General features: G+C 45.1%; 1 protein-coding gene across 2 annotated transcripts in view; it reads right to left on the bottom strand.

The window, feature by feature from the left end:
- The window catches only part of LUZP1 (leucine zipper protein 1), a 68,777-nt gene extending 62,430 nt beyond the window's left edge, over positions 1-6,347 (bottom strand). Inside the window, exon 1 of one of the 2 annotated variants that reach the window (XM_083454841.1) lies at positions 6,015-6,347. The gene's annotated coding sequence lies outside the window, so the exon portion shown is untranslated. Of the gene's footprint in view, positions 1-770; positions 1,560-6,014 lie in introns of those variants that run through there. The other variant, XM_083454840.1, reaches the window with a different exon arrangement.
- Between the last annotated feature and the right edge of the window lie 8,501 nt (positions 6,348-14,848).

Here is a 14,848-nt window from a genome sequence, read left to right as displayed (position 1 = left end):
TTACTTCCGAGTAAACCCGCTTACGGTTATGCTACCAAAATGAAAAATCCGATGCGCACCTCCTTGCTCGCAACTCCCACTGCGTGACATTTACTTCTGAGTAAAGCATGACTAGGATCAGGCCGGAAGCCGACCCCTTTCGCCTGCGCTTGCATCCTTGGGAACGGTGCACCATCCCCGACTCTTACCGCCAAGCCGTTTTTCCTACGAAGCATTTCCTCTGCAGGAAAGGGCCCGGCCTCTCCTAGAGACACCCGGGGAGAAACTTGGATGCTTGGGAAGTTCCCAGAACGAGCGAACGAGAGCGAGAGATCCTCAGCCTTCTCTCTCTCTCCTCTATCCCAAGCTAAGATTTCAGGGGCAAAAACTCGAAACATAACAAAAAAAGAAGAAAAGAAGTAGTCATCCTTTTTTAAAAAAAAAAAAGATGAAAAAGAACCCAGCCACAGGAAACCCTCCCAGTTTCCAGTCGCTAATTAGTTTTTTTAAGGGTCTGTCTACACACACTGGCAACTTGAACAAAGCGGATGCCTTGAATTCCTTCCCAGCCCCAGCTTGGTTTTGGCAGCGCTCTTGGAGCCCAGAAATCAGCCCAGGAGGAGGAGGAGGAGGAGGCGGAAAAGGGCGATCGGGAGGCAGGGAGGAAGAGCCCCCCGCAACTTCCCCTCCTGCAATGACCCCCAAAGCGCACCCCGATCCCACCCTGACCCAACTCACACATAGCAAACCCACCCCCACAAAAAAAAAAAAATCAAAATCCCCTCGCCTACCTCCTTCTTCTCCCCGCCGAATCCGCCACCTTTTTCCTTCCCCTAAGGAACTTAGCCGGGAATCGAAGGATCCAAGTCCGCCAAGGACTTTCTGGAGGAGCGGCGAAGGCGGCAGCCGCGCCACCAACCAGCAGCAATTGCAGTTGCAGCAGCTGCAGCCCGGGGTTTCGTCGCCTCAGGCTGCGGCAGCGGAGACCCCCGGGGCCCCCCACTCCGCGATGCGCGGCGGCGGCGGCGGCGGCCCGCTTGGATCCGGCCCGCTCGCAGGGCTGCAGTGCTGGGGCTCCTCCTGACAATGAGAGGCGGGGAGCAGCGGCAGCAGCAGCCCCTGCTGGCGGGCGGGCGGGCGGCCCTGACGTCAGGAGGAAGGCGAAGGGTGGCGAAGGAGGAGGAGGAGAAAAAAAGGAGGGCCTGGCCGCTCGCCTCGCCTCCGCAGACTTTCCCCCAGCCGCCTTCTCTTGCTTCCCTCGCCCGCCAAAGTAGGGCCTGGCGAAGGGCCGCCTCGCGCGCCGCATTCGAGCCAGGACGGTCCCGCGCAGAAGCGTGGTCGTGAGGAGGGTTGCCCTCCTCCCCGTGTCAGCGCCACGCGCGGACCGCGGCTCCTTAAAAGGCAACGCTTTTCCTCCTCCTCTGAGGAAGGTTTCGCGCGTTCCATTTGCTGCCTTTCATTTCCTAAGCCCGCCTTTCCCCCCACTCCCTCGGCGTGGCTTCTTTCTTGCTCCTTTCCCTTCCTCGCGCGCTTGTCCTCAGAGCAACCCTGTGAGGTAGGTTAGGGTGAGCGAGACTTAGCCGCAAAGTCACGCAAGCGAGCCGGCATCTTACTCCAGGGACGCGGGTCGTCTGGATCTCCAGGTGTGGGTGGTTTTCCCATGATTCCTGACCATGTATGTATTGGCCGGTGCTGATGGGAGTCCAAAGGACACCTGGTTCCTCTTCAACCAGCAGTGTGGGCACTAAAATAAATTGGTACGGTGTTATCAATCACCACCGTGGCAGGTGGCAGCTGGCTACACTCACAGCTGCAATATCTGGGACTGTGGCTATTTCAGATCAACCCACTGGGCTTAGAAGAGTAGCAAAAGGTATTTTTTATAAAGAGAGACACCTTTGATTAAACCTTCCCCCCTTCTTTTCATAGCAAATTTCTCCCACCGGTTTTGCAAACCTGTCTCTGGAGAGCCTATATCGACCCATTAATGCCCTAGGATTATGTAAAATGACATTATAATCTTAATGCTATGTTTATTTTTTTGTGGAGACTATATTAAATTTGATTAAAAAAATAAATAAGAAAAGGTGCAATTGTGAGATACAAGAGGCAGAGGTAGACAGTTCTATGCAAAGCGTCAGTACATACCAGATAAAGCACAGTGACCTTTGTTGTATTTGTTTACTTTGGGGGGGGGGAGACACACAACTTAATTTGGAACAGAGCCTACAAGAGCCTACCTTATAACCTATTTCTAATATTGCCACTCTTACCCCAAAGTCAAATTCTCCTACATCTTCCCAACATTTTATACAGTATATGGAAATCATTCATTTGCCACACCTATCCTCACATCAAGATTGATACCTGAGACCGCCAACCCTCTTTCTCCATCCTGCTGTGGTTTGTGCTAGCCTGCCTGGCACTGGCTTCCGAAACTGGCCATAACTTCTTTTAATAACTTTAATAAAATGATAGAACAATTAGTCATAGAAAGGAAAGGAAATCCATATTAGGGCAAGACCTTTATAGGATGGCTGCAGGTCAAAATATACTCAACAATATTCACTGCTTATGGGGAGGTGGAAGGGAGGCAAGATAGAGCAGGAGTGTTTGGGAAGGTGCCATAGCTCAGTATCAGAGCACATGGTTTATGTGCAGGAAGTTCGAGGTTCTATCCCTGGCATTTCCAATTAGAAGGATCAAGCAGACCTCTGCCTGCTACACTAGAGAGCTGCTGCGAATCATACTACATAGCACTGAGATAGATGGGACAAACAGTCTCATCAGTTGATTCATGTTACTTCATGTGGACTAGAGGCAAGTTGCATGCATTTAATTATTTGGAGATTTAACTGCTTAAAGACCCAAGAAAAGGGGCTGATGGGGAAAAAAAACTCCCCCAAAGACAAAACATTGTTTTGCAAGTGGCAGATAACAGAAAGCAGATGTTGCCCCCATCAAATAGGAGCAATATGGGCCAGATTCACATTTTCTATCACTTGATTATCACTTGGTACTAAAATTTAGTACACATAAGAAATTCAGCAGCATTTTGGCAATTGAAAACAACTTTAGCAGTTGTTAGCATCTTCCATCTATTGTTTTTGAAATCCAGCTCTTAAGGGACACTTTAAAAAAACAAAAACCCTGCAACCTTGTGATTATTATTCCTTTTCCTGTTCATAGAAGGAAAGGGGTGGGAATCTTGCATAAGATTGTTGCTCTGACAATATACACTGCCCATGAGAGTACAGCTGCTCAAATGAGTAATTATTTGCAGAAGGGAGCAGCAAATTGATAGTCAGTGCAAGAAGTGAGTTTGCACATTTCTACTCTTCCTTCCACATCCTGATTTTTAGATTGTATGCTCCTTGAGACAGGGTCTTGTCCCTCTTGTAATTTGTAAAGCACCATCTGTATGTCAGTTTTGAGTCCAATGGGACTTACACCCAGGTAAGCAGGTAAGCCCTGGATCTCGAGAATGTATTAATACATTACACAAGGCAAGAGGTATACATTGGTTCTTAATACATTTCAAGGAAATGCTTATATCAACCTGTGTGACATAATGGTTGCCACTTTTACACAGATGTTACACACCATGTTGCACTAGTAACGTTTGAAAGGGTGAGACTGCGGGACAGGAGATGTTATGGTTATTTCCATGCCAATGCTGTCTGTTGCCTGGGAGTTGAGGCACTGGAGTAGAAAGTTACAACTTCATTCATCTATCCCATGTGATCTCCCACGTTCAAGCATGACCTGTTTATTGCATATCTCAATCACACGCAAACAGCTATCATGCTATACCACAAATGGTGTAAGAATCAGTTGCCAGGATCCTTCCTGTCCTGTTGCAAGTTGATTTTCCTTAGAGTGGCAATAATTGCTGCTGTCATCATGCAGTTTCCTAGACAAGGGATCCAGCCCTAAGGTCTCTCGACTGCCTGTGGGGTCAGATCCTAAGTTTGCTGGCCAAATATCTTCTAATCATTTAGTTCTGGGGTGGGAAAGCTAGTGCCCTGTGGGTGATTTGAGGAGCAGTCCTTCAGCACCTGCAGGTTCCCCACTCCCTGATTTAGTTAAATAAGCACATGCGGGTCAACTCCTGACGTCCAAGAATCATAGAAAAAAAATCAGTGACAAAATTCTAAATATGTAAAGTGTATCTTAGCTTGTATTTCTTTATTTGTTGATATTTTATTTTAAAAAATCAGTGACACATCAATATATTGGAAACACAGGTGAGTACCTGAGATAACACCTAAAGCAGCCCAGGTGACTATATAGACACAAGTAAGCCCCAAGCTAAGATGGGGCCTAATATCAGCATCACAACGTAAAAAAAGGGTCTGTCTCCCCCCCCCCCCAAAAAAGCCTTGTAGGACTGAACTCTATTGAAAATGTTTAGAAACTTTTATCAAAATACAAGTTATACTTTAGTCTTGGATGCATGCAGTTCGACAGTAGATTCTTCTTAAATTGGTAGAGAATTTGTTATGGACACCACAATGCCATCATTTCCCAAATTAAGAGATAGCAGAGACTTCTTACCAGAACTTTCCCCTGTTCCCTTTCCCTATTATATATATATATATATATATAGATATATATATATATATATATATTCCTTTCATTTACCTTCCTTATCTCATTATAAAAGCTCACACCCTTCCACTCATGTACTGTAATAGCAGACATGAGAGGAGGAGGGGTGGGATGCAGAAGATAATACGTTAGGTTTGCAGAGCATTAGAACAATGGCTTTATTCAGCATTGACAGAAGAACGTTGCACTTGTCTTGATGCTTTGTAGTAGCTTTAGTTACATGTTAATAGAAGGTTAATAACAGTTAACAGCAAAAAAGGGGGACTAAAATTATGACATAGAGACTTAATTTGACACTTGTCCCCCTCCCAGCCCAGTATCCCCCATAGTACTGACTGCATGAACTAAGAAGGCATGTCAAAGAGGCAGCTATAATGTTTCTAGAGAATGGGAGGCATTCAATAAAAGCAACGTTCTCCCATATGCAATTGTCCCATAAAATGTCCCATTTTTTATTTTATTTTTAAAAGAACCTATCCAGAAATACAGGTGGGACAGAAAAATGCATTTAAATATTAGCAAATCCAGATCTTTTTGTATCAACTGTCTTGATTTGCTATGTTGAGGTGCATTGTTCCATCCTTTGCTAATTCAGCATTATTATTATTTATTTCTCTACTTCCCATTCTTGTATAAGCCATGCAACCCATTAGGTGTTTTAGACTGCATTCTCAGTCTGATAGAGGAAAAGATGCTTGAAATGAACCTAAGTATTAACTGGAAAAAACAGCATATACTCCATAAACTTCGGTAATTTCAGTTACATCCATATTACACTGGGTGGATAAGCAATGCAAGGTAGTTTTCTACTAAACCATGCTTGCAGGGTGGGTGGAGTGTATTATTTTATGAAACCTCTGAGTTCTGAAAATCTCATTGGCAAACCTGTGCAGATAACTTAAGCCATCAAATCCAAATGACTTTAGAGTAGTCCCACTGAAACTTACTCTGATATATACGAACTGAGGACTGCAGCCTTCTTCACTAGGGAGAATTGTTCCTAAGAGTGCAAACTTACCTGGAAGTAAATCCCATTGAAATCTGTGGGATTTACTCCCATGTAATTCAGGATATTATGGTGCAACACATAATCCTTGTGAGGCTTGCCACTGAGTTCGATTGCAGCCCTAGACTCCTAAAACCCACTCGCTTGGAAGCAATTCTCATTGGCGTGTCAGTCACATATAGCTCTAAGTGTGCTGAATCACAGGGTTCTAAATGGCTCATACAGTACTCTAATATCCTGCTCAGATTGCACACACACACACACACACACACACACACACTACCGTCTTATATTCATAGCATAATGCAGTACAAGAAAGCACAACAGAGAGAAATCACCGGATTTTACAAAAGCCTGTTTTCAACTTGGCAATAGGAAATAAATGGGGGCGGGGTGGGGAAAAAAGCCTCAATAATACCTGGAAGTAGGGTGAAGAAGTCTTGCTTCTAGTCATGCTGGGGCAGGCTGCTGCTGCTGCTGCTTTTGTGAAATGCGGCATTGCACAACGGATCCCAGTATGGAGGCACGGGTGCACTGCTGCAGTGCAAAATCCTGCCAGCAATTACTTGGTTAAATCTCTGCTCTGCTTGCTGATTCCAAAGGCTCAGCATAATTTCTGAGGAAAGGAAAGACAGTCCCTTCTGACTGCTTTGCCAGCTTTTGGAATCCGGATAATCTTCAGAATGGGCAGGTTAGGAATGCACTCACAAAGCTGGGATAGGACAGCTCTTCTTGCCATGAACTCTTCCCAAAGCATTCAGGCTTCATCCGGAATGAGGAAATGTGCTAGCTCTGGCAAACAGGATGCTCTCCACCATTTGAGGAGCAATGCATCATTACACACTCCCAATACTTGAAAAAGCAAGGAGCATTTCTTGATGACATATACGGTGGCGATGTTGCAATTTGGCTTCCTTTTGGCACCTCTGCTTTTTAGAGGATTCCTGGTTTTGAAAAATATAACCATGATCCCATGGCAATTATGAGGAAGTGTGATCAGCATGAGGGCCGCATACAATTCTGGGCAAGATTCCAAGGGCCACATGCTATTGACAGGCAGAGCCAGAGGCGAAAATGAGCAGAACAATGAATGCAAACGCAACCTTTGTACAGTAGGCTAGTTTCTGCCCACATTCACACACACACAAACCCAGCTCTATCTGCCATCAAGCAGGAGGTATTATCCTGATTTAAGGACACATTCCAGCCAGGCAAAAACACTTGGGAGTGCAGAGCAGAGGGGTGTGGCCTGGGGAGAGGGGTGTGGCCTGAAGAGCATTCCAAGGACATGATAGAGAAGTGTGTAGATCCGTATCCGTCCCCACTGCCCTATGGATTCTATGCTTGTCTCTGGCTCAGTTTAAGGAAAACCTATTGTCTCTGGTTAACCTGCCAGTACAAAGCACCTTCATCGATGTTTGTGGCAGCTTGCCATCTATGCATGATGGCACATGGAGACATGTATGCTGGTGTGTGGAATTAAGTAATGAGGTTTGAAAATAGGGGAACCCAGTATGTTTACTGTTTATCGAAGTCCTTCCCAGCTTCATCAGACTACCCATAACCTCCCCTTCTCAGGATAGCAGAGCCCAGGATGTTAACAGAGAACTACTGGCAGACATTGTTCTCAACCTGCAGAAGATACCATGTGAGCAATTGCAGTTGGGAAAGATAAACCCAAACCTATGGAGGTTGCAATTCTACCTCTACTAGTAAATCCCACTAGCTCCAGTCACCTTAAGAGTAATGGAATTGGGCTGGATGGTACAAATCAGTTTGCATTTTATTTCTGCTTAGATAAAATGGTTGTGCGGCATTTATGATGGTTGACATGGACCGGGTAAGGTAAGCAGACAGAAAAGTCAGAGATGTGAAAGTATATAAATAGCCGAATGAAGTTCACATCTAGCAAAGCTCTCAGAAAATGACTCATGTTGGATTGCTGATGTTTTGCAAAGTTGCGGGTCTTCAGCAGTTCTACATTCTCCTTACTTGGTTGCGTTGTTGTTGTTGTTGTTGTTGTTGTTGTTGTTGTTGTTGTTTGCCCTGCCTTTTTCCTTGACAGGACTCAAGGCAGCTTACAGATAAAAACAAGAACCACTAAAAACATAGGGAAAAAACCACCATTAAAAACAAACAAACATTAATAGAATGAAAACTATTTACATATATAGTATCTGTTTGAAACGTACAGATAATTGCAATAAAAACAGCATGGCACCAGCCCTTTCATTAAAAGCAGTCAATTTTCAAAGCCTGTTGGAGAAGAAGGTCCTCACCTGCCGGTGGAAGGGCAAGGAGGGAGACAGTCAAGCTTCTCCAGGTAGGGAGTTCCAGAGACTGGGAGCAGCCACTGAGAAGGCCCTTTCCCACCAAGTGGGCCTGTGTGGGTGACGGCACTTAGAGAAGTGTCTCCTCTGAAGATCTCAAAACCCCAGCGGGTTCATATGAGGTTATATGATATTTCAGATAGCTTGGACCATAGGGCTTTATAGTTCATAACCAGCCCAGAAACAGACTGATGGAGCTCTTCTGACAAGGGAGTAACCTGCTCCCTATAGCCAGCCCTGGTCAGCAATCTGGCTGTAGCTCTTTGAGCCAGCTGAAGTTTCTGAGGACTTTTCAAAGGCAACCCCACATAGAGCACGTTACTGTAATCCAAATAGGATGTAACTAAGGCATGTGTCACTGTGGCCAAATCAGACATCTCAAGGAACAGGCGCTACTGGCGCACTAGATTTAAGTGTGCAAATGCACTCCTGGCCACTGCAGAAACCTGGCCATCCAGGTTGCTGCTTCAGTTTTTTGTTCACCACTTAGATATGTTTTTAATATATGATGCAGTATAGAAATTAAATAATAAATAAATAAATAAATAAATTACTGACACTGGTTCAGAACCAAGACAGCTTCCTTTGATTTAGTGGAAAGGAAAAATAGAGCCGGGTGTCATCATCATACTGGTGACACCGAACCCTGAAACTCGGGACAACCTCTCCCAGACCCACCTCTAATTCCCAAAGGCAAGATGAATCTAGGCACGCTGTGTAGCTAATTCGTTCACCAGTACAAGCTGCTCAATAAAGGAATCTCCTCACTCACATTTATTCAGCCTTCTGGCGGTTCCCTCACTGCGAGAAGCGAAGTTACAGGGAAACAGGCAGAAGGCCTTCTTGGCAGTGGTGCCCGCCCTGTGGAATGCCCTCCCACCAGATGTCAAAGAAATAAACAATTATCCGACTTTTAGAAGACATCTGAAGGCAGCCCTGTTTAAGGAAGCTTTTAATATTTGATGAATTATTGTATTTTAATATTTTGCTGGAAGCCGCCCAGAGTGGCTCGGGAAACCCAGCCAGATGGGCAGGGTATAAATTTATTATTATTGTTGTTGTTATTATTATTATTATTATTATTATTATTATTATTATTATTATTATTATTATCTCTCTATAATTATATAATAAAAAAATAAAGGACACGGATGGCGCTGTGGGTTAAACCACAGAGCCTAGGACTTGCTGATCAGAAGGTCGGCGGTTCAAATCCCCGCAATGGGGTGAGCTCCCATTGCTTGGTCCCTGCTCCTGCCAACCTAGCAGTTCGAAAGCACGTCAAAGTGCAAGTAGATAAAAAGGTACCGCTCCGGCGGGATGGTAAACGGCATTTCCATGCGCTGCTCTGGTTCACCAGAAGCGGCTTAATCATGCTGGCCACATGACCCAAAAGCTGTACACCGGCTCCCTCGGCCAATAAAGCGGGATGAGTGCCGCAACCCCAGAGTCGGTCATGACTGGACCTAATGGTCAGAGGTCCCTTTACCTTTTTATAATTTTAAAACACAGGTGTGTGCATATGCAATTTAAGACATATGCAATGGCAGACTGGAAAGTGCTTTATGCCAAATCAAGACTGTCCACCTAGCCCCATATCATCTGCCTAGCAGTGACTCTCCAGGGTCTCAGATCGCATGGTCTTTGCCTGATGGCCACCCTTTTAAACTGGCGATACCTGGAGTTGCACTAGGGTCCGTCTGCATGCAAAGCACATGCTTTACCACCACTGAACTATTGTTCCCCCTGTAGCAAAGCAGGGCCAGCCCTCCTATTATCCATCCTGAACCAGTTGCCTCAGGTGGCAGATTGCATACTGATCAAAGACAGGGGTTCTGTGGCTTCAGAGCCAGCACCTAACATCCTTAGGCAATTGCTGGGCCCCTGCACCCTGACATCACCCACTGATGTAGCCTGCTCTGCCTCTACCCTTTCATGTTTAACCCCAGCCTGGCATTCCAAGCAGTGCCAAGAGCCTGAGATTTTAATTTCCCAATACAGCATCGCTCCAGGGTATTATGGGAAATATAAATGGTAGCTAGACCCAGCATCTCAAAACTGCTCATAGCACGGTCACTTTCGTCCTCCATCAAAGAAAGATTACCAGGTGCCACTGGTCCTACCTAAAAGAGACTCCTGGGAGGCCAGAGGGACATTGCTGGAACAACTCTTGGATTGGGGCAACACACAAAAAATGTTTTAAATGGTTCTAATTTTGGTTCCTCTATTTTGATTTTGTTGGGTTGATGTTGGTTAAATGTTTAGTTGGGGTTGGCGATTACTTTAATTTGCGTTTAACTATAAACTGTTTATTCTTGTTATTCTTCTTGTTATTGTTATCTACTGTTTTATTGGTTTGTTTGTTGCTCGTATGGGATATTTTGTTTTTTAATGTTTGATGCTTTGTTGTGTTTTTATATGTTGTACGCCGCCAAGAGTGGCTGGGGGAAACCCACCATGATAGGCAGGATATAAATTTTAAAAATATTATTTAAAAGAAGGAACCTCACTAGAAAGTAAGTTGTGCAGCCAGCCCCCTTTGCCACATGTCCACTTTCAGTGATAAATCTATATTCATATATATGGCTGTGTACACACAACATTTTATTTCAGAATCAATGGAAGCTGGAGAATCATTGGAAAAGAATGGAGACTTCTGTTTTCTATGCAATCCACACACAATCTAGATCCATTGCATATATCTGTTGCCCCTGAAAAGCACTTCTTGAAAAACTGGTTTTATTCAAAAAAATAAAATCTCATTGTAGATTGATTCTGCATTTCCTCACAGTGTGTCCCTTTGAAGGGGAGGAAAAAGATGAACACACGCAAAGGCGGTCCCTGTAATGAGAGGTGTTTCCACGCCTGCCCAATGACGTTGTGGGTGGACGCGAACCACGATTATTGCAACCGCCACTTCCGCCTTCTCTCACCTGGAGCACGTGCAGGGAAGAAAAGGCATGCATAATCGAATCAAGGTGCGGGCTTTCAAACACGTACCAAACAAACCACACCCACCTTTATTTGGGCAGCGGTATCTAGAATCAATCTAGATTAAGAGCAGCACGTTGAGGACGAGCTCGAACAATTCCGGATGGAGGAAAAACTGCATTTTTGTGCCACGGGCGTATTAGCGTGCACACAGCTTGTGTTAAGCGTGATACCCCGTTTGACCTTGGATTTGCTTTGTAAGGCAGACATGCCTCGCTGTATCTTTGAAAGATAAATGGCAGAAAAAGGATCTATTAACTGCCTTCAATTTTGTTATCTCTGTTTCTCAGTGGGGCACCCCGGCTTCATGCAGTGGAAGAGCAATTTGGTTGGTTTCATTTTTCTTTTCTTTTCTTTTTTGTCCTTTGGTAACATTCTTCTCCCACAGCTTGTTGAACAAAGGAAGCCCAGTCCTCAAAATGCATGCGTATACCGCCCTCTCCTGACGCACGACTATTATTACGTTAACTGACAGTAACTTCTTTTCTCAATGTATTTTGTTTTCTACTTCACAGACCCATAGAATCATGGAATCACCTAGTCCAACTCCCTCAATGCAGGAATATGCAGCTGACCCATACCGAAATCAAACCTGCAGCTGTGGTCTTATCAGCACAATTCACATAGGATCAAAGGCATACAAATACAGAGCTCATGTATGTTTAAGAGCATAGGTAGGCAACCTAAGGCCAGGGGGCCGGATCCAGCGCAATCACCTCCTAAATCCGGCCCGCGGATGGTCCAGGAATCAGTGTGTTTTTACATGAGTAGAATGTGTCCTTTTATTTAAAATGCATCTCTGGGTTATTTGTGGGGCATAGGAATTCGTTTATTTCCCAAAAATATAGTCTGGCCCCCCACAAGGTCTGAGGGGCAGTAGACCAGCACCCTGCTGAAAAAGTTTGCTGGCTCCTGTTTAAGAGGGATGGTTGAACCTATCAGTTCTGGTTTCTCAGTTTCTAACTTTCCAACCTTAGGTTCAGTTTTCCATATTTACACATCAGTTTGGAAATCTATTTGCTTATAGTCCTCATGAAAAATTGTCAGCATTTTACTGCAAATTTCCTCATGCATATGTGTGTGTGTGCATCCATTTTTCTCTAAAATGCACAATTTTGCAAAGCAATTATCCCCTAATACAATGCATTTCTCTTGGTTTCTCATTTTTCCAGTCTTCAATTCTCTGCATTTCTATGTCTGTTTGTGATTTTAAAAAAAGTCCTCATGAAAATTAATTCACACTTTAGTATAAATTTATCCTGATATACACGATTACGCAAAGCATTTTTCCATAACATAATCCATTTTTGTGTATTTCCCCAATTATATATGCATTTTACATGCACTATTGTGCATTTTTGTGCACATTAGTTGGCTGAAGAACTGCATTGCAAGATTTGGAAAAGTGTGGATTTCAAAGGGTAGCTGTGTTTCTTTTTGGACATTGTTTCTGAAAGTTTGCATTAGGTAAATCCAGCTCTAAATGCAAACTGAACAGAATTTCTCCCTCATCCATACTGATGAATAGTTGGAAGAATAAATTTTATCAGGTATGTCTCTCTTAAGCCATTTTATTATGCTACACAAGAAATACAGAAATGAAACAAAACCTCAGACACAGAGTACTATTTGTAAGTTTATGAACTAGATATCATAGTCAGATGGAAGTGGTTGCCTCAGAAATAAATTAACTGCTTACCGGGAAGGCCATGGGAGATTCTAAAGGTTTCTAAGAGGTATGGGAATTTGGGAGTACAAACAGATGACACTGTGTTGAATACAGTATTGTCTAAACCTCTGCTGGAAACCACATCTGCCAGGGTCCAGGAAGCATCTCTGAAGACACTTCTTCAATGGCATTGGACTCCCTGGAGTCGACCTCAGATCAATATGCCCATCTTTTCCCTTTGCTGATGAGGCTGCAATGCTAAAAGGACATTTTTAACATGCGCCCCAAAGTGGCAACATTTTGGGAATTGCGAATTTGGGAAATTGGCAATATTACTTGCCAACCATCAACTCCAGGGCTCAAACTGCTGTCACCAGGTACTGATTCTAATCATTTCATGTGAGTAAAGAGCTGCTTTCACTATTCCTGGCTGCTGCAAGAATAAAAGTTGGTGGATGCTGGAATTTGGTAAAAAGCCCTCTGGGGAGGGGTGGCTAAACAGTGTTTGGGCTACAGCCCTATCTCAGGGGTCAGAAAGGTTTATCTCGCTTGGGTCACTTCACTCCAGCGGAGATCCCTCTGTAGGCCAGATTGCGCATGTGTGTCTGCGTGCGCCCGCGATTTCCGGCGTCTGCACAGACACAATTTTTTACATCTGCGCATGTGCAGATGTGTTTTCCGTTGCCGTGGAAGCAAGTCTCCACACCATGCTGCGCCGCTTTAGCGCAGCGCGCAGGGACTCACTGAGCGGGCAGCTCGATTTGGGGGCAGCTTGTGGGCTGGTTAAACGACTCCCGTGGGCTGCTTGTGGCCCATGGGCCTTAGGTTGCCTACCCCTGCCCTACCTGAACACCTCACCCCTCACCAGAGAGGGTGATAAAAGGCGACCAATCTGATAAGAGCATGGCATTCATTTCTCTGCTTTGAATGAAAACAGGGAAGCACGTCCACCTCTGCTAACCCAGGTAACCTTCTGGAGGGGCTATTTGAATATGATCTGATTTGGAGGGGTTGATAACGATAGCATAAAGTAAAGGTAAAGGGACCCCTGACCATTAGGTCCAGTCGTGACCAACTCTGGGTTTGCGGCGCTCATCTCGCTTTATTGGCCGAGGGAGCCGGCGTACAGCTTCTGGGTCATGTGGCCAGCATGACTAAGCCTCTTCTGGCGAACCAGAGCAGCGCACAGAAACGCCGTTTACCTTCCCGCCAGAGCGGTACCTATTTATCTACTTGCACTTTGACGTGCTTTCGAACTGCTAGGTTGGCAGGAGCAGGGACCAAGCAACAGGAGCTCACTCCGTTGGGGATTCGAACCGCCGACCTTCTGATCGGCAAGTCCTAGGCTCTGTGGTTTAACCCACAGCGCCACCCGCGTCCCTTAACGATAGCATACTACTTTGCAATAGGGCACCTGACCTTATCTTCTGTCCGCTATATGTATGCAAACAGCATTGTGACTAGTGTTGTTTGTTCACAAAATTAAATCAACAATTGGGGGGGGGGAGGAAACATATATTATGATAAAGGGAAAGGGTGGCTTTTGTGGCCTCGACACAGCAAGCTGCACCTACCAGGATTCCACCTTCTACACACCTGTACAACATACAGCAGCTCTGGGTCATAGGGAAATGACCATGGCTCAGGAGCACAACACCTGGTTTGTTTGTAAAAGGTTCCAGGTTCTAATCCTTGGTATGAGGAAAGACCTCTGTCTGTGGGACACACTGGAATGCTCATGCCAGTCAGTGTGCCTGGTGTGCCTGTAATGCTTTCGAGGCAGCAGTGCTCCTAAATGCCAGTAGCACAGGAGGGGAGAGAGCTCTTGTGCTCATGTTCTTGTCCCCTTCTTTCCCACTGGCATCTGGTTGGCCACTGCGAGAACAGGATGCTAGGCTGGGTGGGTTATTGGCCTGTTCCATCAGGCTGTTCTGGCTTGGTGACATAAATATATTCTTATGAGTTGGGGACGATTAGGATGCATGCCTGGACCCCCTTTCTAATTCCTGGAATAGCCAGGCTAGTTTACTGGTGAGCTAATGGGCCATGAAGGAAACAAAGGGATAGCTCTGGCTGGTAGTTAGAAAGATAAAGGTGAGAGAGGAGTTGAGAGCTGAGCCAGAAGCTGGAGGCAAAGTGGCAAGCTGAGAAGCCAGAGAGTCAGAGAGGCAAGGTCCTTTTGGAGCGCTAATGTTGTGAACCCACCATCATAGGCTCAAGTTGAATAGACAGTACAGTGGTACCTTGGGTTAAGTACTTAAT

This window comes from Podarcis tiliguerta (assembly GCF_965153285.1).
Source record: "Podarcis tiliguerta genome assembly, chromosome: 8".
NCBI lineage: Eukaryota > Metazoa > Chordata > Lepidosauria > Squamata > Lacertidae > Podarcis > Podarcis tiliguerta.
Note: the sequence above shows the minus strand (reverse complement) of the source record. Positions and strands in the feature narration are given on the sequence as shown.